This window comes from Prionailurus viverrinus, chromosome B3, assembly GCF_022837055.1.
Source record: "Prionailurus viverrinus isolate Anna chromosome B3, UM_Priviv_1.0, whole genome shotgun sequence".
In the NCBI taxonomy this organism is placed as follows: domain Eukaryota; kingdom Metazoa; phylum Chordata; class Mammalia; order Carnivora; family Felidae; genus Prionailurus; species Prionailurus viverrinus.
Genome location: NC_062566.1, coordinates 125,198,852 through 125,216,579, shown reverse-complemented (window position 1 = coordinate 125,216,579; position 17,728 = coordinate 125,198,852). Strand labels below are relative to the sequence as shown.

General features: G+C 46.0%; 1 protein-coding gene across 2 annotated transcripts in view; it reads right to left on the bottom strand.

Moving 5' to 3' along the window:
- FLRT2 (fibronectin leucine rich transmembrane protein 2) overlaps positions 1-15,291 on the bottom strand; it is a 107,024-nt gene extending 91,733 nt beyond the window's left edge. The window contains exon 1 of one of the 2 annotated variants that reach the window (XM_047863682.1): positions 14,832-15,291. The gene's annotated coding sequence lies outside the window, so the exon portion shown is untranslated. Of the gene's footprint in view, positions 1-11,337; positions 12,039-14,831 lie in introns of those variants that run through there. The other variant, XM_047863681.1, reaches the window with a different exon arrangement.
- Positions 15,292-17,728: the final 2,437 nt, after the last annotated feature.

Here is a 17,728-nt window from a genome sequence, read left to right as displayed (position 1 = left end):
TCAGTGCCAAGAAAGATAGATCATCAAGTGGAATTATTTCTTCTTTAAACAGATCTTCCAGTGTGGCATCTGAATTGCCTCATGTGTGGTTTGGAGTGCTTGATGCTGATCAGGGTTGGGTTAACCAGCAGGCATTTGCCTGACAAACCTGCTTAGAGTGAGGTAGAAAGGTGGGCATTGTATTTTGTCCCCATTGGGCAACCAGTCTATGGGAATGAAAATGCACTTCTGAGGAAGCCATCCCTATCATTAGATTATGAATCTTCTTGTCTTCCAGGATTGGCCAGCACAATCATGCATTTATTCATTCAATTACATTTCTGCAGAACCTGGTGCTTTGGGCATGATTGTTAACACTAGGGAGATGGAATGAATGAGCCAAGGTTCTTGGAATCTAATGGGAAAGACTGACATTAGAACAGACACACTACAACACAACATGAACAGGGAAATAATAAAGGTACAAACAAAATGCTGTAGTAGCTCAGAGGAAGGAGTGAGTAATTTTGACTGGGAGGGAAGGTGACATTTGTGTGGGTCTTAAAGGAAATGAGTTTGCCAAATGGAGAGCGAGGAGGTAATATTCCACATAAAGGATAAACAGTTAAGGGAAAGGCTCAAGAGGCCATTCCTAATCATAAAGGTGGGTGCAGGAGATGGGCGCTTGAGAATGAGGCCTGAATGATGGTTTGAGACGCAGATTTCATGGATCTCACATGTTATAATAACAAGCTTAGATGGGCTTTATCCAGAGGGACAGGGAATCCAAGTGGTAGATGACCAAAGTAATGTCATTTGGTTTTTAGGAGGGTAATTGCAGGGATACCAAAAACAGCACAGTGTAATAGTTGAGGCAACATGGATGGAAGCTGGAGGCATCATATGGAGACTATGGCCACCAAGAGAGAAGCCAGTCCGGGCGTCTGGCCCTCTGAAGGTTCTTTCCTAGAATAGTTGGGTTAAATCAAGCAGTATTTTCTTTGTGACAAAATACACAGAAAAATTACTGATAGAAATTCACAAATGACTATAAACCAGATGATTCTAAAACTACTGAATCTTGGGTCAGGAAAAAAATCCTAAAAAAAATTATGTATGTCAGTAAACTCCAATTCCATGAGTCTTTGGGCATCCATATCCCCAGGCTTCTCACAGGCTTAACAAATCAGAATCTCCAGGCCTAAGGCCCAGGAACCTGGATTTTCAACCAACTTCTCCAGTTAATTAAGACGGATGAGTCAAGTTTGGCAAAGGGCATCTCTAGGCCAACCCATCATATTTCTTGTTGAGCAAGGATGGAGTCTTCTTTGCAAGAATATCCCAAATGCCAAAACAGCATGGTGGTTGGCACACGGTAAGGATTCAACCTTTGTCAAATCCCCAGTTACAAGCCCGTGACTAGAACGGATGTCTGCCTTGCATTCCTTCGGGACTCAGAGATTATTAGACTTGAGTTTTAAATTCCACTGCTGTCAGCACTATAGGACTGGTTCCTTACCTATTTGAGTCAAAGAAAAATTTTAAACTATTTTCCAAAGAATGTTAATCTCTCTTACATGTTCTAAAGTAGCAAAACAAGGTCTTATTGTTTTACGCCGGGTAGAACGTTTGGTTCAGAAGCTACTTACCAAGATGTGGACACCTTACAAAATATGCTCTAGTGCCTGCTTCTCTCTTCTCCAATTTGATTAATTATATGTATATATACCACATTATATATTATGTGATCTTCCCAGGAAAAGCTTCTGCACTTCAGGACTTGGAGGTCTGGGACATGCTTAACAGCTTGTTAACTATAATTTCCTACAGCAATAAATTTATAGATTTATACTGGGGGGAAACACCTAAATTTTAATGGTTGAGTAGAAAGCAAAACTTATACTATACATACATTCAATTACGGTGATAAATGAAAAATAACCCCAGCATTGTGTATTTTGACCAGTGACCTTGAGCACTATATTTGTTCAGAATATCTCCCATAGAAGCAGTTAGAAGCCCCTTTGCTTAATTTCACTGGAAATTACTTTCTGGAAGAAATAGTTCCACATTAAACTGATAATCCACTAGCATCATTCGGATTCAGGCATCTGTCATTATACCAGCAAGGTGCAATCATTCTATAAGTACAAACTAAGCATTATATAAACCTAACAATAATTTGCGTGTTAATCTTCTACGATAAAATATTCTCAGGACTCTGCCAAGAGTCATGTGTGAGATGAATTGTGTGAAGCAAGCATTTAAAATTCATCTGGATAAAAATCTCTGTACATTGGCAAAGACCTACTAACCGTAGCTCACTAAGCCCAGTGTCACAGTCTGGACGCAGGACTTTGTTGCAAGCTGCAGGCATTGGCCACCCCGGAAGGGTGCATGGAGGTGAAGGGGGCTGCATGGAGAAGCACTCTTCGAGTGCCAAAGCCTGTGCTTTGAATGAACAACAATAACAACAACAACATCCACAACCATAACAGCAAAACCACAAGTTCGACAAGCCCCCGTTGACACCACTTTCTGATTCCCCAGAACTCAGACGAAAGTGTCCTCGTTTCTGTTCCCCTCCCTTCTCCGACCCCTATGACACCAGCCGACTGTGAGATACACCACTAGCTATGAGCTCATTCTGCCACCGTGTGAAGTGCTTATTTCCTTTGCTGTCCTTTTCATGCTCTGTTACACGCATACTACTGAGATTTTATTTTGCAGAAGAAGCTGTATCTTGTTGGTGAATCGGTTCAAGGGGTCAAACGCCTTTTTTGGGATTCCAGAGAAATGGCAAAGATATTTGTAGAAGGGGAAAAGTAACATAGGGGAATCATCATCATTTTGGAGAGAAAAGGATCCGCAGTCAGCATCTATTAAGCCTCTACTGTGTGCCACACAGGGGGACATTTTATATAATTATCTCAACCCTCTCAGAAGAACAGCTCGGTGAGTAGAAAATGTTTTCTCCCATTTTATACTAGACATAAAGATTAAAAGACATTGAAGGGGCTCCTGGGTGGCTCAGTCGGTTAAGCATCTGACTTCAGCTCAGGTCATGATCTTGTGGCTCATGAGTTCAAGCCCCACGTTGGGGTCTGTGCTGACAGCCCAGAGCCTAGAGCCTGCTTCGGATTCTGTGTCTCCCTCTGTCTCTGCCGCTCTCCTGCTCACACTTTGTCTCTCTCTCTCTCTCAAAAACAAATAAACATTAAAAACAATTTAAAGATGTTGAAAAATCTGTCCATGGTTTTCATTAATACTGTGTATTCCTGGCACATTTCTTAGGGTTGACTAATCCTCGGCCATGGAGAAGTATAATGCAATTAGGTTTTGTGTCTCCCTCTCTCCTCCCCAGCCTAGGCAACCTCAAGGACAGGGATCCTCCTGCATCATTGTTGCCTCTCCAGTCCTACTCTATGGCTGGCATACAGTAAGTGCTAAAAGTCACCTCCTGGATGAATGGAAAAGCTTTATCATCTGGTGCATACCTTCTGTCTCTAAAAGAATCATATCTCCTTCATGAGTATCAAGCCATTCACACAAAAATATATCCCCTCATTGCATTTTGTGCTTCTCTTTATTTAGAGTTTCCTTAGGACCTATTTGGAAAAGAAAATGTCCAATTAAAAATAACTTGGGCTATCTCATTATTCCATCCTGTTGGGGACATATGGGCTAGATTAGCACCACCAAGCTTAAGAATGTAATAGTACACCCTCCCCGTGGTATCTAAGACTTAGATTTGTTTGTGCATTTCTAACTTCCCACACATATACCTCCAGATTCTTCTTGTTTTATTAGCAGAACTCTTCAGAGTAGTTGCAAACATTTTCCTTCTTCAAATGTTATTATTGTGTCACTCAGCACTGCCAGAACAGAAAGCACTCAGATTAATTTTGCCAAACTACAAAGGTAATTTGTCATGTAAAAATATAGTTATATGGCCAGGTACTTTACAACATACTGCTAAAATACTCATCAATTAAAAAAAAAAAAGAAAGAAAGAAAGAAAAAGAAAAAGGAAGGCAGTGTCAGAACTTTGGCAAACTGTAAGTCAGAAACTGAAAAGAACATTATTAAATACAGATTGTCATAAGTCCAAATGACTGATAAAAACATTCTTCTGATCAAGAATCACAACCTAACCATACATTTTATAAATACACTTCCCATATGCATGTGTTTTCTGCAAGCTTCAATTAAGCAACCATAAAATGATTACAAATTCACCTTTACAAGGTCCTACATGTATACAAATCAGGAAAGTAAAATAAACACGGTAACTCTTGAAACATTTAAAATTAAAATGTCTCAGATGTGACAGTTATAAAAACACAACTGAAAAACACTATGGAAAAATAAGTTGCAAAAAACTGCCCCACAAGGGTTTTGTGATACTAACAATGTCAAAATAAGGCCAACCTTTGGAGAGTAATTTGGTATCTTAATAAATCAAGTCTTTCCACTCATTGGTAATGAGCTCACTAGGTTTGCTCTACCAAAAAGGCAGGCTTTTCACCAGCCTGCCTCATGTTGCAAAACCAAAGTTTTAAACACCATCATATATATATATATATATATATATATATATATATATATACATATACACACACACACATATATATACATATATATATTTTAATTTTTAAATGTTTACTCATTTTTGAGAGACAGAGAAAGACAGAGCGTGAGCAGGGGAAGGGCAGAGAGAGAGAGACAGACAGACAGAATCTGAAGCAGGCTCCAGGCTCTAAGCTGTCAGCACAGAGCCTGACACGGGGCTCGAACTCAAGAACCACAAGACCATGACCTGAGCCCAAAGTCAGGTACTTAACCAACTAAGGCGCCCAGGTGCCCCAACACCATCATATATTCTACTAATGACTTGTGTTTTGCAAAAGGTAACTTGGATGACTGAAGCATAAATGCACCCAAGAAGAGAAACAGCCTTACTGCAGGGAATGTTAATGGTTTCTTCCCAAAAGATCCTCAGTGGAATCCATTTGTGATAAATTCAGTTTCTAACATTAAGCCAACCTGTCAAGGATGGGAAGCTTGGCCCTTACACAGATCTCACCATAATTACCCTTGATTCTTGAAAAGAATACTTGCATCAAAACAGAGAAAACTCACAAAAGAAGAAAATGCACCATTAAATGAAAGGAAAAAATGATGTGGACACTTTACTGACACTTTACTGCTTGGGTGATAGATATCTCATGGCATTCACAAAAAAACAAAGCTCCTGGAAGGCAGGACACTGTCTTAATATAAGACCTAGAACTATCCTGGCATATGACAGTCTTGCATAGGTAAATGTTATCAATTTGAATAATGCGCCTTTATGGAACTATAACACTGTATGATTATCATGGTATTTTCCCACACATTAATCTCATCTGACCCTGCACCAACCCTGTGGAACTCTGCAGAAAGGAAATTAAGTCTCCAGCAGATTAAGTAATTTGTCCAAAGTCATAATGTAGAAAGGAGTGTGCTGATATGAGAATACAGGTTTTCTTTATATAGACATATATTTTCTTTCCTCCACAACAATCTCCCTACCGCTCACTCCCCAACACAGTTAAGGTCCCAAATCACAAGGCCTACATCATAAAATTAAAGCCATCCATAACAGGAAAACTTGTATTTAATATAATGGTGGGGAGACAAGAAATGCTATTTTTTTACATCTAAATATTTATGTGATTGAAATAATTGTTAATATTTTTATAAAAAAATCCAACTCTAATCTTTTCGGTTAGGTTGGTAAAGGAAGAAACTTATAAACTGTATCTGGAGAATTCAACATCTATGGGATAAAATGTAACGTTCATCATTTTGTGCAAAGCCAAAGGATCTCAAGGGGAACCCTATGCAGACTTACGTAGCCTTCTACTTGTTTCTGGTTCTCATCATCCAGTGAGACACTAGACTAATAGGGCTCTCTCAGACCAACTCAAAGAGGCAGTTGTGAGCAATAAAATCCCGCATGTGATAATTGGAAAAGGTACAAGAAGAGGGGGAAAGGCTAGGTATGAATCAATTTCATCCCTCGGAGCCTAGACAGAATTTTCTGGAACCTCTATGTCAAATGCTTCTCCAACCTACTTCTGTAACATTCACCTCCCTCTATCTATGAGGAGTATTAGAATTCCCTGCATTATTTCCTTCTTCAAAATACTTGAGTCCAAGTTCTGGAGCAAAGTGGGAAAGGAAACTATCACAAAGGCTATTTTGACACTGGATTTTCATGAAAGTGACGCCCCTAGGCAGCTGGGGATAAGAGTGACACCAGCACATGGACCTATTTCGGGACTGATATGAGTCTAATGTTTTCCATTCAGCTCATGACCTCTGTTGACTTCAGTGGGCACTATATTTGTGAACAGACTTTAGGAGCCACTGTGCTTGTACTCTTTGTTGAAGGGGGTTTCGATATTCCAAGGGCCTAATAGCTTCTATGAACTTTGAGACCTGATATTTTTTGGTGGGTTTAAATCCAAAAGCCCTCAGGTTCTTAAAAGGTTCAGATAGAAGATTCTTTTATCTGTGTCTTGAAAGCTCTAATAAAGAGAACTGAAATATAACACATGACCTGTGAACTGAAGGGGACAGAGGAACTTTTGCCAAGTTTCCTGCACATTCCCTTAAAAGCAACCAGGGAAGAAAGTGAGAAAAACTGCTCAGCTCTAATGAGCACCTAACGGGTAGGAGGACCAGAGATTTACTCTGTGAATGCTTAAAAAAAAATGGCTGAGGTCTTTAACCACTAAACTGCCGGAAAACGTGTGGCCTTATTAAGCATCAACAGAATAACTGACCAGTGTTTGAGAATCGTGAATGTGGCCTTTCGCCTTCCCAAAGTATACAAGGATATTTTCTTTGACTTTCCCTTATTACAGATCCATAAAAACGACACTGCTTTGTTCAGGAGACTCTAGACACATGGTGCTGCATGCTTCTGCAGAAACACATCCCACATTAAATTAAGTTAGAGGTGGTATTTGAAAAATAAATAAATAACGGAGTTCCAATTCACTGCAAATGGTACAGGAGGCCAGTAAGTGGGAAGCCCACAAGAGAAGGACTTCTTTTAGAAAGATGTTTTACAGGACTTTTTCTGCATCATTAACTCTTCTGGAATCCTGAATATACCATGATGAATTTCCCTAAAAAAAAGTAGCTACTGTTTAATTTTGAATCACTTCAAAGAGCCTCAGTAGAAGGAATCAAAGAAAACCAAAAAAGACCAGTAGATGTGAAATTCGCCAAGAAAGAAAGAAAAAAAAAACCATGAAGGTTCTAACAGATTTTGACCATGTACTGAAAATACCACTGATTATTTTGCTAATACAGTGTTTTACTGTTCCATGCTACTGAAATAAGTCTCTGTATTCATCGGAACACAGGATATTTTTATTACAATATTTGTGTCATAGCTCTTTAAAAAGAAACATATTTAAAACCTTGAAAAGAATCTCTGTCTTAAAAGGGTTCTTGATGTGTAGGTGAGTGTGTGTGTGTGTGTGTGTGTGTTTTACTATAAACAGATACTTAATTGGAGTTCACGTTGCTGAAAAGAGTAAAAAGACACTGGGAGTCATATTCCTATCCCCAACATGTAGTTCTAGAAAAAAAAATACGTAACTTTTAAAAAGCAAAGCATTTGGAAGGCAGGGAAAAGAAAGAAAGTTGGCTAGGGTATTATAATGGTTGAATAATAATAATAATAATAATAATAATGTCTTTAAAAATGTCTTTAACGTAAAACCTGCCCAAGGGAAAAGAAAGAAAACCTCCTAAAAATTCCATATCCCTGAATACCACTCCATCAAAAACCATCTGGAAAATGTCAGATAATGGTATCCACCCACCTAAGAAATTCAGTAAACTTTGTCTTCAATTACCATTTAGGATAATCAACTCAAATTGAAATTTCAATTTCAAAACCCTCAGAAGACAAAGCTGGGATTAGGAATCAGATTTTAAAAGTCTCCTTAAAAGACCATCTGTTTATAGACACCCTTCTCACATCCCACCTCGCCTGTCCTTGATCTGTCCCATAAGTTCACAGCAGAAGCACAGCTGAATTTAAAGACATACACACACTGCTACCACGAAGTCTAGTTATCACATATATGTTCTGAGCCTGTCTCAAGCTTCCCTTGTTATGTAAGCACTTAGGGGCAATAAAATTTCACTTACATCCAGCAGCATTGTGAGTCTCAAAACATTAGTCTACCTGACTGTACAATCTTTTCACTGGCAGTGGATAGCACTGGTATTTTATTTATATTGATCATACTGTCGATGCTATATGGAATAACCATTTAGTAGCCTATTAGCCTGTAACATTTTATTACTGTTGTTAAGTATCATTACCCATACTGAACTCCGTATTAGAAAAATCAGGCTCGGAAATCTAAATATTCCGAAAGAACTACAGAGCCTTTGGGTTTTTTCCCCCCTACATAATCTGCAGACTGATGAGAAGAAAGAAAAACAATGAGTATTCACTTCTCACAGATAGAGGTCACTAATGGACTGAATTTGAATCACCATGGCAGAAACCACAAAGTTATTAAAGTAATCTAGTGAAAAATGAACTTGAATTGAAATTAAAGTAAAAATACCAAAAGGTGATTATCCAGAAAGGTCTGACCTGAATAGAAATAAAACTGCATCACCTTGACCTTTTTTGAATCTTCTAAATAGTGAGCAAAACCGAGACCCCCTCCCCCCCCCCCCCACACCCTTTGCTATTTTTTAACTTCAGACATTGCTCATTGCAGAAGGGGGAATTCTTCCTTGTAGGCTACAAGACCAAAGAGTCAAACTAGATCAGATGTTCACACTGAGTCTCTACAGAATAAAGCTTCTGGACGTACATACTTGAGCCTTTCTTGAAACCACAGCTTCAAACTGGGAAGATATAAGGTTGCTTCAGGGAGATATGTCTAAATCCTAAATCAAACTCTCCAGCAGGCCAGAATATAAATGTAACAGGCATCAGAGGAGGTTCAAATTAGATCCAGCCGGTCAAAGTCAAACTCGGATAAGATCACATCATCTGAAACCTAGCATAGGGGGGAGAAAAACCATGACTGCCTAGGGAACCTCAAGGCAGCCCAGCATGGTGTCATTTGGGAATCTACTTTCTTCTGTTAAAGAAGAAATTCCCCCCGGAATTTCTAAAACTGCGATGAAACTACTGAAGTGTTCAGACATGGGCATTAAGACAAACAAACAAACAAACAAACAAAACCCAGCATTCTTTCCATGCTAGGTTTGTATTTGTAATAGGTTCTGCTACACAGCTAGCCCAATTCTTTTTACGATTTCTTGTACCTACTGGCAGAGACATTGAATAATGCTTGAAATTTCGTCTTCCAACCTCCTCCACTCACATACTGGCAATTCAACATGACAGTATGGTGTTGCACTGCCATAGATGATCATTAAAAAGTCTTAAATGGTTTAACCCTATCCTGTTTGGGGCTTTTGAGGAGGAGAGGAAGAAAAGTTATATTTGGAAGAACAATAGCATCATGGGGAACGGGCAACTTTTCATGGCATGTGTATTCCCCAAAGGTTTATTCTCTTCTAATATGGTGGCCTGTCGATCTTATGAATCTGCTGCATATTGCTTAGTGATAAAAAAGAAAAGAAGTCCAGTTCTCACACTTTAAATACTGACCTAAAATTTTACGTTTATACTGCAACAACTAAATACATCCCCAGACAAACGCCAACCTGCATTCTATTACCTCAAAATGGTTGGGGGATCCTTTCACTGGAGACTTAAGAAGGTCATATCACTTAAGTCCACAGACAATATGGGTTCCTATATGGAAGCTAGCCTACATACTAGCTTTTGGCTAGGAGAAGTTAGACATAATACATTTAGCAATCAGCCTGTGAGCAAGGGGACATGCCCCAAAGCTCCCTGAGATGCTGTGTGATTTAAGAGCCTCCCAGCTGAGTGGGAAGCAATAGCTCCCATTTAGATGGGGCTTTGCATAGCAAATGCAGCATGTGAAGAAACCTAATCAGCACCTTGCACTCCCGCGTGAGCATTTACACGGATTTGCGCCTTGCACTTGATTAGCTTACTGTAAGCTTTACAAGAGATTCCTTCCACTAAAATTAATCAAAAGGTCTTGGAGACTGATTTCCATTTACAAGAGGAGTCAAGATGAGCTTCCAGGTGAATAAATAATGATCCTAATAGTGATGGTGGCAGCAGCAAAGGAGGAGCTGCTTTGAAACTCAAAACTCAACAGGGGGGAAAGGGGAGGTTGGAGAGTTGGGGCTGTAATCTTTCTGTAGCTCTCTGAGGGAAAAGCAGGAGCTCTTTTCTTAGTTAGCTTAAGTAAGGCTGCTGTTCTGGGAAACGTGACCATATTCTCTCCGCTGCACACCCCCCACCCCCGCCCCAAGTGCACACACTCTAACACTCACCCCCACCATGGCGCATCAGGCCACCACGGAAAAACCGGCCTCTCCGCAACACCACTACCCCCCCCCAACACACACACACACACACACACACACACTACAAACACTGCAAACTCACGTCGTCAATGGTTAATGCTTTTCTTATCAGCCTGCAATAAAAATGTGACTTCTAAAGTTTTTATTTTATGACGCCAGAAGGTGAATGGAAGGAGGGAGGAAGGGAAAGATCCAAGGATGTCAAAGGGGGGAAAGGTAAAATTTTTCCCTTTCCTTGAATTTCTCTCCTCCTCCCTCCCGCGCTCTCTCTCTCTCTTTCCCCCTCTCTCTGTCTCTCTCTCTCTCTGTCTCTCTCTCTCTCTCTCTCTCTCTCTCTCACACACACACACACACACACACACACACACACACACGCCCAGATTTGCTTTCCTGCACCAGCTAAACGGAGTGGGCGAATGGGAGTGGGCTCCTATCATCTTTAAAAGACGCTAAATAAGGCTGAGAGAGCGAGAGGGTGAAGGTGAGGGTGGGAATTAGTGCAATCCATGCATCATTCCCCCGGATTGAAGAATACTAAAAGCCCCCCAATCCACATTCTCAATTTCCAACGAGCTACGAAAAGAGGCCCCAGCTGGGGCCGAGGGTTCTCCTCCATCCCCAGGGGGAGCTTCGCCTCCCCGCACAGCTGCCCACCGGGGGCAGAGAAGCGCCGCGGGCCCCTCTAACCTGACTGTAGATCTCCCCGCGCTTGGTGCCCATCCCCGGGATCTCCAACTTCGCTTCCCTCTTACTTTCAGTCAGATCTGTCTGGCCAGCGTCAGCAAAGGCGCTGGGAAGGAGCAGAAGCCCAGCGGCCGGGCACGGAAGCAGAGGGTTGGGGGTGCGCATTACCTGCGAAGGTTCTCGAGGTCTCCTTCCAGCCCCGGTGGTAATCTCGCTCAGCGCCGCGTCCTCCCCCAGATCCAAACTTTTGCTCAGTCCTCCGGGCGGCGGAGGCGGCGACGGTGGCGGCTGCCGAAGCCCAGCCCTGTCGCCCGCAGCGTCGGGGCTCGGGGGTGCGGAGGCCGGAGCCTCAGAGCGGCGCGCGCCTCCCCGCAGCCGGCCGGAGCCCGGGCGCCCCGCTCGCCTCGATCGCCTCGCTCGCTCTCGCCTTTCTCCCCTACGGAGCCGCGGCATCGTCTTCCCCCTTCCTCCGCCACCTCCGCCTCCAGGGTTCGGGCATGCCACTTTCTCTCGGCTCCAGCCGCCGCGGCCCCCGCCTCCGGTCCTCCTCCGCCTCCCCCTCTCCGCCTCGACCGCGCCACGAGTCCCGAAAGAAGAGGGCGAGCGGGGAAGGCAGCGGAAAGAGGCCCCGCAGCGCCGGAGCTCCGCGGAAGCGGAGGACCTCGGGGGGCGGCCCGAGAGCCGGGCGTGCGCGCCCTGGGCGCCCCGGAGCTGACCGCTCAGAGCCCCGGACCCGGGCGCAGCGCTGGCTGCGCGGGGGCGGGCGCGGGGCTCGCTCCAAGTGCGGCGCCGGCCCCGGTGTGGGTCCCGAGGCTGCTCCGACCTCACTGCTGCCACGCTCGGACGCGGCCGGGCTAATGTAGACGCCGCGGCCCCCACCCCCACCCCACCTGACACCCCCGGGAGATGTTTACAGTAATGAATTCGCGGGATCGCCTCCGCCGCTCCCGCGCTCCTCCTCTCCCTCCGTCCCCCTCGCTCTGGAGCGCTCCCCTCCTCGAGTCCTCTTTCTCTGCCCCCCTCCTTTACTCCCTCCCTTTCGGAGTCCCTCCCACATTTCTGGTTTAAAGAATGCTTGGGAGGCGCGGCTGCAACCCTAAGCTTTCCAAGAGGCAAAGTCGCACTCGGCTTTTAACCCTCTCCTCCCTGAAGAGAGTTGCAGGGCGTCTGGGCCAACACCATGGATGCCACCCGGACCGAGCACGCCTTCTCCTCTCTCCCTAGCCTGCACCCCCTCCCACCCCCCAACTCTCAGGGATAATGCCAACGTCTGAGCGCTGAAAGTCGATTCCCACCCCCCCACACCCTGCCCGCCTGCGATGTACTTGCAAGGCAGAGGATCTATTACTTAGACTCGGAGAAATGATCGAAACGTGAGATTAGAGGGTAAAAATATAACAAGTCTCACAACCAAGATGGCGTTATTTCAAATGAAGGCAACCCTGGTGATTTGCGCCCCCACCCCCATCCCATCCCCCGTTAATTCCAAGATCCCGGACCTTATCAAATAACTTTAATTGGAAAAATAATCCGAAGTTTAACATGATCATTTTGAACACCTATTTTCTCCCTTCACTCTGGCTGCTGGGAAAAAGGGGTGTTCACTTTCCCCGTAGATTACCACGGACAACTAAATTCAGCGTCAAAGGTTCAGAAAAAAGACTTGACAGCAAAAAGAGCCTGATTTGTATACAGGCGACGTTTCCACTTAGCAATCTCTCTGCAAAGGTTAAAGAGTAATGTAAGAAAACCAGGTGCACGTCTCTTTCTTGGAAAACATATTTTAAAAGGTTCTGGTTTTCTGCTCTCGTTTCATCGTCGCTCCTCCTGGCTCCAGTAAGTTGCTGTCATGTTTTAACAAGTCTGTAGAGAGGCTGAATGCGAACAGAAGAGGGAGAGCGAGCTCGCGCCAAGCGTGGGGTTGCGCGGAGAGGCGCCGTCGGTGGGGCCACGCGAGAAGCAAACAGCAAGCTTGAAACTAGCGCAGGACCAACTCCCTGGGGATCCAAGGGCTGTCGCGGACCGCGAGTGGGGCAGGGGCGGTGGCCGCGACGGGCTCGGGAGGATTTCCCCGCCCTCAGTTCAAAGCCTGAGTCACTTGGCACCACTTTCCCAATTGTTTCCATTTCCTTCTCATCCCTGTTGTGTCTACCGCCTTCACGTATCTGAGTGCCTTAGCCGTGTTAAGACGACTTAGAGAAACGCCCCATTTGCCTCCTAAGCACAAGCCACGCACGGATCCACCCAGACGCACGCCCGAGACGCACGCTGGCACACGCGCTCACACGCGCGCACACACACACGCACACACGACCTGGGTTTGTGCCCGCGGGTCGCTGCTCCTGTTGCATTATGCAAAGTGGTCAGGAAAATACTTTGATTCACATCTACATAACCGCTCCTCTCCCCAGACTCAGTGTGTGACTAACAAATATCCACGGGAGGAGGGGGCACGGCTGGGAGAGTTAACTGGACTAGGACAGAGTGCCATCTTGCTGGGAGGTTCCAGGACCAAGGCGCCAGCGAGGACAGCCGTGGTGGCCTCCACCTCCACCAGCAGCTGCCGCTGGCTGGAGCCCCATGTGATCCAGGAGTTTCCCGGGCATCTAGTAGGAGTCCAGTCGGCCCCAATCACCCTGCTCCCCGATTCTTAATGTCCCCGGTTAATGCCCCGACCTCAACTGGCAACCTTGATCTTGGGCCTGATTAGAAATGAGAAGTGACCGCGCCGGCGCTGAAGGCACGGAGCCGAGCCCGACACTGGTCAGCGCGGCGGAGGGATCTTCCCAGGCTGCGCAGGACCCGCGCGGGGACACGGTGGCAGCTGGCGAGGCTCTGCTCCCGCCCTCTTCGCCGCCGCCTGGCCCCCGCGCTTAGCGCCAGGGGGTGCGGGGTGGCGTGTTCCGCCGGCTCTCCGCGTCCCACGCTCGCGGCTCAGAGAACGCAACCCGGGTTCAGCCTGGTGTGCTCCCTGAGCCTTCACCGCCCCCACTGGCGCGCCAGGAAGACGCGCTGGCCGAGCTCAGAGCTGGGCCACCGAAGAGCAGCAGAGCTAGAGAAAGACTTGGTTTTGGAAGAAAGTAACCTTTTCCCCAAGTCGAAGGGAAATGCACCTCGAAGGGAAAGTCACCTCCTCCGCGTCCGTTTAGCCAGGAATCAGTCCCGGGTTTCGGGCAGGAGGCGGGCTACCGGCTTTGTATGCAGCCGCTCGATAACAGCGGTGACATTATCAGCAGATGGAGCGGGCGCGGGGGTGGCGGAGTAGGGGGTGTTACTCCTAGAAGTTAGCGTATTCATTCGGGGGAAGTGAGAAGCTGGATTCCAGCAAGCTTAATGGCTGGAGAACCCCCAATTGAGGATGGATCCTCCTAGCAAACTAGCAAATTTGCGTTTGACCCAGAGCTCAGTTACAAAACTCTTTGAAGGAGGTGAATTCTACCTGCAAATAGACCTCCCTAAAGTCGGGGGAGAGTTAAGCAGCCTGTGCTCTCTCTGGAGGGAAAAAAAAAAAAAAACACCCCAAACATCCCATCCCGATGACCACCCCTGCGTTGGTTCAAAAAATACACGTATCGCCCCCCCCCCACCCCCCCCCCCCCCAGCCGCTTAGCAGCAGCCCTGGAAGTTGCTGGAAACTCCACCTGGCACCTCTGTCCCTTTACCTGGCCTCCGTGTCTCCTCGCAGAGGGCTCATCCGAATCCGACAGGGTCGGGGAGGTGGAAAGGGAAGAAGCTGGCGCGGCAGCAGCGGGGCTCCCGGGGCATGGTATTGTTTTAGGGGTCACCGCCAAGGTCCCTCCTGCCCATCGTTGAGAACGGCCAACCTGATCCCTGCTCGGGGTGGACACCGCGGCGGGCGCGGTGCGGCCGCCTCGCAGCTGCTTCGCACCCGGAACCGAGGGCTCGAGACGCACCCCGGGCGGAAGCAGCGCAGCGCCTTGGCGCGGGGATTGCGGCTGCCGCCGATACCTCCAGGCGCTGGTTCTTCTGCGGCGACAATGGAAGATGCCCAACTCACAAGTGACAGCGACAGGTTTCGTCCGTACAACTAACTACAAGGTACCCAGCCTGAGACCGGAGGCTGCGTCCCCCCCTCCCCCTCCTCTCCCTCCTACTGGGGAGGGAACTAATTTAACCCTGTGTGCGCCCTGCACTCCCTGGAGAAGCTGGAATCGACTCGGAAACCGCAGGCGGCGGCTCGCGGGGCCAGAGCTTTGTTCACGTGCGTTTCCAGCGGGCACTCGCGTGGCAAGACGCCAGTGGCAGGCTTCCAGCGCCCGGCCCCGGCATGGGAAGGAGCCCTAGCGTTTCATCCGGACCAGACCCAGCCCTCGGAATCTATTTTTTGCCTCCAGTTACCAGATGTATTGAAGTTGCCAGCAAAGTTGGGTTTTATTCCTCTGTTTCTTCCTCCCTCCCTCCCGCGCCCCCGCCCCCCGCCGCATTATTTCCTTTCCTAGCGGTGCTTTGAAGATGTGGAACTCGCCGCTCATTCTAATTCTAGCTTATAACTGTTCTTGCGTGTGCGAGACGAATGGTGGAGGGTCCCCACCCACCCACGCGAAATCCAAATGAAAACGCAGGGAGAGCTGTCTCCCACCCACTCACCCAGTGTCAGCCACAGCAGACGACCACATATTCAAATAACACCAAGACACGGGAGGATGGGGTAGGGGGCGGGTTTGAGGGAGTTTAAGATGTGAATGGGCTGATGGAAGGGAGAGCGCGCGCCTTAGGACGGAATAAACAAGGGAAACACAGACAAGAAAGATGATGCAGAAAATATATCTGCGTACCAACATTGAAAACAGTAGGTCAGCTTTAAGTGCCTAGATTTGGATTGACAATATTTCCCGGGCTCCTGTGGAAGCAGAATGAATGAATGAATGAATGAATGAATGAATTCTTAAAAAATTAGGGGGAGAGAGAGAGAGAGAGAATACAGGAGGCTCAGCCTTGGCCACCCAGATGCGTTGCGTTTTGTAAGCATCTTTGTCTAAGTGTTCCGGACTCCCAAGAAGTTAACTGGAGTTGGAAGTAAGTCATCTCCTGGAGGGGGAATGGAAGTCTAGACAAGAGAAACTGACAGCCAGCCGCCTCCGCTGTCACCGTCACACCCAAATGAGCCAGAACGTCACCCACGGCGCAAACTCAGACAATTTTCAACAGATTCCCTTTTTCTGCATCTCCATTCTGGACGAAAGAAAGAAAGAAAGAAAGAAAGAAAGAAAGAAAGAAAGAAAAAGTTCTTTAAAAATCACTTAGAGGGTAACACGTGGGTCTTGCGAAAACGGAGTTATTTTTAAAAGAAAAAAAAAAGTGTCTCTCCACAGGATGGATGTTCTAAGTTTTCTCTGCACCCTCCCCAAGCCAATGGGAATCTGTAATAGCCATTCCAAACGCCTCCGGACAGAGGCCGACCCAGGGAGGAAATGGGAACAGTTTCCAGCCGGCTTGGTGCAGAATTTCGCTGTAAATCCTCTCAGTTTGCCAAGGGGGCAGCAAAGCCTAGGGAGAGCTTGTCAAGCGGCAGAATCCACAGGGAAGACCACATTTTAGCACAAATAACTCATCTACCTGCTTTCAAATACTCATCTTGGTGTGCATAAGTGTACAGGAGTATCCACATAAGGTTCTGTCTTTGAAACATTAACCTGAGATAACAGTATAATTATTTCACCTTTAAGAATACATTTTGGTTTAAAGGAAGAGGGAACTCTGCACAGGTTTTACCTTGTCATTTGTGCTACCAGAAAATGAGGAAGACTGAAAATGTGAGACAAGGTAGCTGCAGATGTACAGAATTTGTATTATAGATTATCGCTGTTTATAAGTTATAAGGAAATAGGGATGCCTGGGTGGTTCAGTCAGTTAAGCACCCGACTCAAGGGTTTGAGAGGTCAAGCCCTGCACCCAGCTCTGTGCTGACAGCTGGGAGCCTGTAGCCTCTTTAGGATTCTGTGTCCCCCCCCCCTCTCTGCCCCTCACCCACTAGCAGTGTCCCTCTCTCTCTCATAAATAAACCCTAAAAAATAAAAACTAAATAAATGATAAGGAAACAATATCATCTGGATGTGCTCCTTACTAAAGACTATTGATGTGACGATTGTAATCGGGGCGAGGAAAATTAAGTACAAAAAAAAATCACATCTAATGTCTGAACAGAATAAGTGCAAAGAGTTTCTTAACCACGTGACCCCTACATCAGCTTTAGAAATATGTGCTGCTGGAGCCAGAGGAAGGAAAAAAGTAGTCAAAGTGGTTCGGGGGCTCCAGAGTATAATAAGTTAGCAGCCTCGGAAAACCGGGATTTTGAGGTCACTTTATTTTTATTAAGAAACTATCACTAATATAAAAGGGCACAAGAGTAGAGAAAGAAAAAGCACATCTGTGAAAGTGAAAAAAAAATCAGCTCATTCCTTATTGTTTGGACTTTGATCCTCAGTGGGGTTTTTACCTCAATTGAAATTTGACTGCCATTTCAAATCTTTTAGGTCGCCCTCCATTTATTTGTACGCACCCCCATCTACACAGGCACATGTACTTTGGCCTGTGTTTC